Here is a 7,713-nt window from a genome sequence, read left to right as displayed (position 1 = left end):
ATTGGCAGGATTCACTCACTCACAGACTACAGAACTCAGGGCTTCAGTTCCTCACTGACTGTTGACTAGTAGATGCTCTCATTTCCTTGTCCTGTGGACCTTTCCATAGATCAGTTCACAATATAGCAACTTATTTCATGTCTCACCAGAGTGAACAAGCAAATAGAGCCAGAGAGAAAAGAGTAGCAGCAAAAGAGAGTCACTTTCTTTTGTATCCTAGTAATGGAAGCGACATCCCATTCATCCCATTCTTTTGGCTGTATTCCTTTTGTTAGAAGGAGGTCTCAAGGGAAAGGAGGGGGTCACAGAAGGGAAATGCCAGGAGGTAGAGCTCACTGAGGGCCATGCGAGAAGCTGCCTGCCATACCTTCCTCAACATCATATATGTTAGCCTGTGTTCTAGGCACTACAGAAGAATGAGAAACAACAGTAGCCTGCCTTCACAAGAAAATAATACATAGAGGTACGATTACCCTAGCCTGACTCTTTACCTTACACAAGTGTCTGATTTTAGTGAAGGAGAAAGCAATTGATCAAGGCCCAAAGTGTATATTTGGGACCATCTGACAAACACATATTCATCAGTTGCGCCAGTTTTGAACCCTGCTGCACTTTATAATACCTGGGGAGCTTTTTTAAAAAAAATATTGATGCCCAGGGTCCCACCACAGACCATTTAAATCATAATTTCTGAGGCTGGAGCTATAGAATCAGCATTTTAAAAAGATCTCCAGGTGATTCTAATGTACAGATAGGATTGAAAACCCTTGGGCTGGTACATTTTTTTTTTAGACCCTCACTTGTTTTTTGAGAACTGCTATACAGAAACAGCTTCTGCTTAGGACAGGTCAAAAGCCTCTTCCACCCAACGTGGAAATGGCCTGTGAAGGAGAAAGAATTAGATGCCAGTTTTGCAAAAGCAGCAGTAGAAGTCTCTGATACGAAGCTGACAGGGGGGCTTGAGGGAGGGCATCAGGTCTGAGACACAACTAGGCCAGAACAAGAGCTGACAAAGTCAATGTGTGTTCGGTCACTGCCTGCTATAAACCTGATAATGGGCTAAGAACTGCAGGCAGAAGAAAGAAATAAAAGACATATCCCCCGAGACAAAGGTTGCAAACTGGCAGCCCATGGGCGCACATGGCTCACAGATGTGTTCAATGCACTTCTGTGTGTGTTGTTGGGGGGGGTGAGAGCAAGAGAGCTATCTGTGGGTTATGTTCATTGCAATCAAAGTTTATGTAAATAAATATTTATTTCTACATACAAATTATTCTCATCTGGAAAAAAGATAAGAGCATTTAACCTGTATCTTTGGTATTTTAAACTCTGAAAGCCTACATTTTTCTTCCAGCAGTCTTATAACTTCACTGAGGAGTTAAACTCTAAGATGTATATGAACTGTCATTTAAACAGATTCGCTATCAATGAAACTGGGAGGGGGGAGTCAGTTTCTAATTAAAGAGAAGGAGAATTAACATAGCAATTGGGGAGTCCATAGGTTCACACTGAACAATAATATCTAGAATTAGCACAGCATTCATAAGAAACCCTCAAATATTCTGTAAGTATGTGATTTCAATTTCCTCACCTGTAATTTAATGCTTCCTTCCGACAGATTTTTTTTAACTGACACAGTGCTTTTATAAAATTAGAATTTGTTTCCAATGTTTAACATTTCAAAAATTATATAAAGATTCAGTTTTAGGCTTCTCTTAAAAACTGGTATGTATTGGGTTGTCAGATAAGTCATGACACATTTTTGCATAGAAAAACAGAAAAAAAAAAGTCATGACTTTTTCCGAGGGCCCAGTATCTGATGACACATTCCAACATTAACAATCAGCAGGATGGGAACAGTGGTTACCTCTTTTTCCCATTGTCTCCCCAAAAGGACACACTTCATACTCTACCACGCTCCAGCACCTATCTGGAAGGCAGTATAAGCAAGCACTTCAGAGTTAGACTCTGGGGGACCAGCAGTTGGTGTAATGGCTATGTCGCTGGACTCCCATGTAGCCCACCGTGGTTCAAGTCCCAGACCTGGTGGCTCAAACTCACGCAGGGCACATGTGGAGAGGGGACTGTGGTGTGGCCATACCCTGGGGTGGAGGGGGGGTGATTTCTCACTTTCTGTCTCTCTGTCTCTGTCTTTCTGGTGAGCGCACATGCCCTATAGCAAAAAACCCTCAAAAAAATAAATAAATAAGAGTTAGACTCTGGAGCCAGACTACTTTGTGCTTAAAGGCTACTTCTGTCACCGTTCATGGTGTGACTCAGGTAAGCTATTCAAGAGCTCTGTGACCCAGTCTCTTTTTCTGAAAATCAAGGGTAAGAGTAAAACCTACTTTACAGGCAGTGCAGGGGCAAGATGGCTGCGGAGTCCTGGCCGTGGTGGTGGCCGCAGTGGCGGTCGGTGGTGATGACAATGAAGAGAATGAATGCCCTTCAGCCAGACTGAAGGCAAACAAAGAATTCAGAGATAGCCCGAGTTTGGAGATCCTTCAGATTATTAAGGAATCCCAGCAACAGCATGGTTTACTGCATGGCGATTTTCAGAGGTACAGGGGCTACTGTTTTCGTAGACAAAAATGTCTCTGGAAAATGCTAAACTTCAAGCTGGGAAGCAGACACAAGTTCACAAGGAAAAAAAGTCAATGAAGATCTTACTGCTAACAGGAATTTTCTTCTGGTTCTGATGGATGTCGAGAGAGCCTGGAGCTATGCCACGCGGCTCAAACAGGAAGCCAACATCGAGCTTCGAAAACGGTTCCACCTGCTCTCCTGCCTGCACAAAGCTGTGAAGCACGCAGAGGAACGGGAACACTTGTGTGAGAGCAATCGCATGGATGACAAGACCAAGATGGAGGTTTAGGCCTAAATGGCTTACCTCTCAGGAATGCTGCGTTTTCAAACATCTTGAATGGAAAGCTGCCATTGAGGTCTTTAACAAGTGAAAAACCATCTGTGAGAAGCTGGCCAGTGCTTTCAGAGAGTAGCAGGCTGTACTGTACAACCAGCGTGTGGAAGAGATCTCCCTCAACATCCGCTACTGTGTATAAAATACTGGGGATCTGTCGGCTTTCAATGAACTCATGCAAATGAGATTGAGGTCTGGGGGCACTGAAGGTCTCCTGGCTGAAAAATTGGAGGCATTGATCACTCAGACTGAAAGCAAATAAGAAGCTACCATGAGTGAAGTGGAATGGCGAAGGAGGACCGCTGCAGTGAACATTGACAAAGTGAGGATCTTTTGATTGGGACTGGATGATAATGAAGCAACCATTGCCCAGGCCCAAAGCAAGAAATCAGGGAGCATCTGTTTGAATCCATGCTTAGTGAGGATCCAGATGCCATCCAGATTATTTGAGAAGAGCTCAAACCAGATCAGAAACAGAGAGATTACACCCTTGAAGGGGAGTTGGGGAAGGTATCTAATCTTCATCTGCGCAGTTACCTGACCTGCATCAAGCTGTAAACCACAATCAAGCCATGGAGGCTGATCGAGCACAAGGAGAACATGACCAAAGGCCTGCAGAGGGCCCTGCTGCAACAGCAGCAGCTGGAAGACGGCAGCAAGCGCTCTCTGCTCCTCGGGGACAGGGGGAAATTCTGACTCTTAATCTGTATTGTGGGAAAATCCCAGCAAGTTCCATGATATCAATAAATCCAGGGCTGCATTGGCCCAGGGTTGGAGTTGACCACTTTCGGCCCTGTGTTCAAAACAAAACAAAACAAAACCTTACTTAACAGAATCATTACAAGGATTGAGAAAGTGAGTTAATACATATGAAGGGCCTAGTGCTGTGCTTGGACAAAAGGTAGGTACTAAGTAAACGTTAGCTCTTGTTCTTAAAGTTGAGTGAAATGCATGTGCACTGGCAGAAAGACAAAACCACGTGTTCTCACATATATGCAGACTCTAAAACAATCAGGCTCACAGAAGCAGAGAATAAAATGGTGGTTACCAGAATCTGGAGGTTGAGGGGAGTGAAGAGATATTAGTCAAAAGGTACAAAATTTCAATTAGACAGAAAGAATAAGTGGTAACTAAGGTTATGCGTGAAGTAGATTTATTTCATCACTCCACACTGTATACATATCATTTTCTGTCTCATAATTACATATGATTATAATTTGTCAAAAACAAAAAAAGAAATTTAAAGAAATGTGCACTGGAGTCAAGGCCAAAAATCCCAACTCTAGAACATACAAATTGTATTGTCTTAAGCAAGTTACACACTATTCTTCACTTTCCCCATCTGTAAATGGTATAGTAACAGTATTAGGTCATCGGAAAAGTCATGATGCCTTTTTGCATAGAAAAATACGTCATGACTTTTCTGATGGCCCAGTATTTTACCTTGTAGGGTTGTTGTGACAGGGTTAAATGACAGCGTGGTTGTAAGGTGGCTGGCACACAGTAAGCACTCAATGAAGGTTACCTATTATTGTCATTAATACCTCAGTCGATGAGGAAGATGAGATTAGCACCCAGAACACTGGCAAAGAAGATCCAATCAAGAACAAGGTTGGGTGGCAAATAGACTAAAAAGACTATGAGGAACAGGAGACGGTGAAGAAGTTTTAAAGCACTATTGAAGGCCAAAGTAAACTTTATAGAGATTTGCTCCAGAGGCTGATTCTTAAGAGCTGAGGAAATTGACCCATTTAATCTGCCACATGCCCAAGCGCTTTAGGAACCCGTTCTATAAGCCCAAATCCCTTGCAGGGCTACCTACTGTCTTTGCAGCCCATCAATGTGACCAACATGATACATTAATTGTGTCCTTAGACATCCAAGATAATTAAAGTACTAAAAATAATGGCTCCATAGATATGAATGTTCCTGAAACTGACAGATGTGACAAGTAATGGAAGCAGAAATAACAGAGTGCAGGAGCAGCACTGCTGTTCCACCTCTCCTTGCCTGGCCTCTGACAAGGTAATCAAAACACATACAGAAGAGTTGCATTTTCAGCGGGGTGGTGACATTCATGCATTAATGGAAATCAAACTCTAAGGACTGTAAGACTTGGAAAGAACAGAAAGCAGGAGTCTGCCTCCTGATTCCCTAGTAATGGGCTCCTCGGAATCCTAGGCAGGGATCACTGATAATTAGTGATGAAAGGGTTGGTCTCTGCTTCACCAAGGAAACCTGGGAGAGAGTATGATCGTAAAGAGCCCAAGGCAAGTAAAACTCAAAATCTTAATTATCTAGACACTCTCACCTCACGAGGTTGTTGTACATCATCTCACAGATTATCTAAAGAAAAATTTAAATCTCAAAGAGATCCCCCCACTTACAATGTGTGTTCGTGGAATATATACTCATATTAATATTAACCTAGGAAAAACTCAGTAAGAAAAGCCCTACAAAACCAAAACTAATGAGGTAGCCAGCATAGCCAGTGAGAGGGATAACAGGGCAAAAGGCCCACCATTGTATAAAGTCTAGCTTAACTCAGTAACAGGAAAGGTGACCGACCCCTACTCACCTAAGGCCTGACCTGACTCAGTAACAGAAAAGGCCTGGGGCAGCTGACCCCCAGCCATCCCAGCTAAAACTGGAGAACCTGACCATAAAGCTAGGATTAGGAAAATCCCCACCTCTCACGACTGCGCAGTAAATACCATCTGTGACCTAAAGTTATTCAGACCCTAGTAACAGATCATTAACACCTCATGCATATGGGTTACATATCAGACATATACTTAAAATTATGGGCTGTATGGTGCAAATATGTGCAGTAAGGGATCGAGCAGTAGAGGCATGAGACCAGAGTATGACCATCCAGAAAATGGTCGGCTGAGCTACATGTGACTGAAAACTCAAGATATAAAAAAGCCCCAAACCTTGAGGAAGAGGCCCTTGGACTGCCTTGCTTGAGCCACTCCTAACCCTCTGGAGAGTGCTATTGCTGAATATATCTGCCTGCTCTTTGGCTCTACTTCTGTTCTGCATTCAGTTCTTTGTAGGACCAGGACCTGGTTTTTTGAGATCACGTACCCTCTCCCACAACACTAATATGGTATCTAAAACCATGTAACATCCTCAAAAAATATTCGGCCAGTTTCGCTGAGATATATCCATAGCAGTGATCCAGGCATTGTATTACTGAATTTGCATCTACTGTGGGAATTAGTCACAGCAAAATTTTAAGTCCAGGCTGTTGTGACCTTGTTTCTGAGAATGCCCCCAAACCACCTCTTCCCTAATACTCAGCTGGTGCTCAACTCAGCAAGTGGGAACTTTAAAATTGAAAGAAGTAAACTAGAAGTAGAAAAGCAGATTTGCCAGAAACATCAAATGATTCATTCTGAGATCAAGTGCTAATGATCTGTGGATTAGCATGGCTAATGGAAAGCTGGCTGTAACTCACATTTGTTAAGTGCTGCCCTAGCCAGGAAAGGGCAACAGCTGAAATCAGGTTGGAGGGTCAATGTTGAGATAGCATGGATGGTCTTTACAAAAAACCTGCCTACTAATGTTAGCTGCTGCTCTCCTTTCCCTGGTGTCCAGAAAAGAGAAGCTAGCATTAGATTTTTAAATCGGTACTTTTCTAACTTTAATGTGCATATGATCACCTGGGGATCTTGTTAAAATTCAGATTCCTATTGGGTAGGTCTGCAGTGAGACCTGAGGTTCTGCATTTCTAACAAGCTCCCAGATGCTGCTGCCTATACCTTGTCTGTGCACCCGCACTCTCAGTACCAATAGGCTATTGCTCGGATCAGCAACCTAAGACCTACAGGCCAAATCCAGCTGACTCCATCTGCCTGTTTTTATAGAGCCTGTGAGTTAAGAATGGCTTTTAGATGGTTGGGGAGGGGGGAATAAAAAGAAAAATAATATTTTGTGATATACAAAAATTATATTAAATTCAAATTTCAGCATCAAAAAAAAAAAAAAAGCTGCTAGGCCAGCAGGTGATATGATGGTTAAGGCACTGGGTCCCACATGGCCAACTCCATGGTTCGAGTCCCAGACCCAAAGGCCTGAAATATATATCAGGCACATGTGTATACATGCCCGAAATTCCAAGAGGAGAATAGAGGAAAAGGGATTTCAGCACCTCCCCAATCTCTCTCTGGCAAGCACATACACCCTCTGGCAAAAAAAGAAAAAAAGAAAAAGGAAAGAAAGAAAAAAAAGAAAAAAGAAATTGTATTGGCACACAGCTAAGCCTGTTCATTTTGGCTGCTTTCTAGCTGAGATGAAGACTAGCACAAAAACATATAGCCGAGAAAGCTCAAATAGCTAGATCTTTCTAGACAAAGTTCATCAACCCCAGGTATGAAGGATTCATGAAGGGGATTATGCTGTATTATCCTGAGAGGGGTCAGAGTACTGAGTGACGAGACCAGTCCACCCCATGCAGGCACAGTGCCTGCTGGGAAACATATTGTAAAATAAGTATATACTAGCACAAAAACATATAGCCGAGAAAGCTCAAATAGCTAGATCTTTCTAGACAAAGTTCATCAACCCCAGGTATGAAGGATTCATGAAGGGGATTATGCTGTATTATCCTGAGAGGGGTCAGAGTACTGAGTGACGAGACCAGTCCACCCCATGCAGGCACAGTGCCTGCTGGGAAACATATTGTAAAATAAGTATATAACTCCAGACAGGTCAGCAGTCAAAGGTGAAGACTTGCATATGAGGCATCTCTGACCCATTCTAAGCATCATTGCCCAATGGGAGTCAGC

At 42.8% G+C, this 7,713-nt stretch overlaps 1 pseudogene; it reads left to right on the top strand.

Moving 5' to 3' along the window:
• The window catches only part of LOC102498779 (signal recognition particle subunit SRP68 pseudogene), a 6,944-nt pseudogene extending 3,328 nt beyond the window's left edge, over positions 1 to 3,616 (top strand).
• The last annotated feature ends 4,097 nt before the right edge of the window (positions 3,617 to 7,713 follow it).

This window comes from Tupaia chinensis, unplaced genomic scaffold (genome assembly GCF_000334495.1).
Source record: "Tupaia chinensis unplaced genomic scaffold, TupChi_1.0 Scaffold147010_1, whole genome shotgun sequence".
Classification (NCBI taxonomy): domain Eukaryota; kingdom Metazoa; phylum Chordata; class Mammalia; order Scandentia; family Tupaiidae; genus Tupaia; species Tupaia belangeri.
This window is presented reverse-complemented; position numbering and strand designations above follow the sequence as displayed.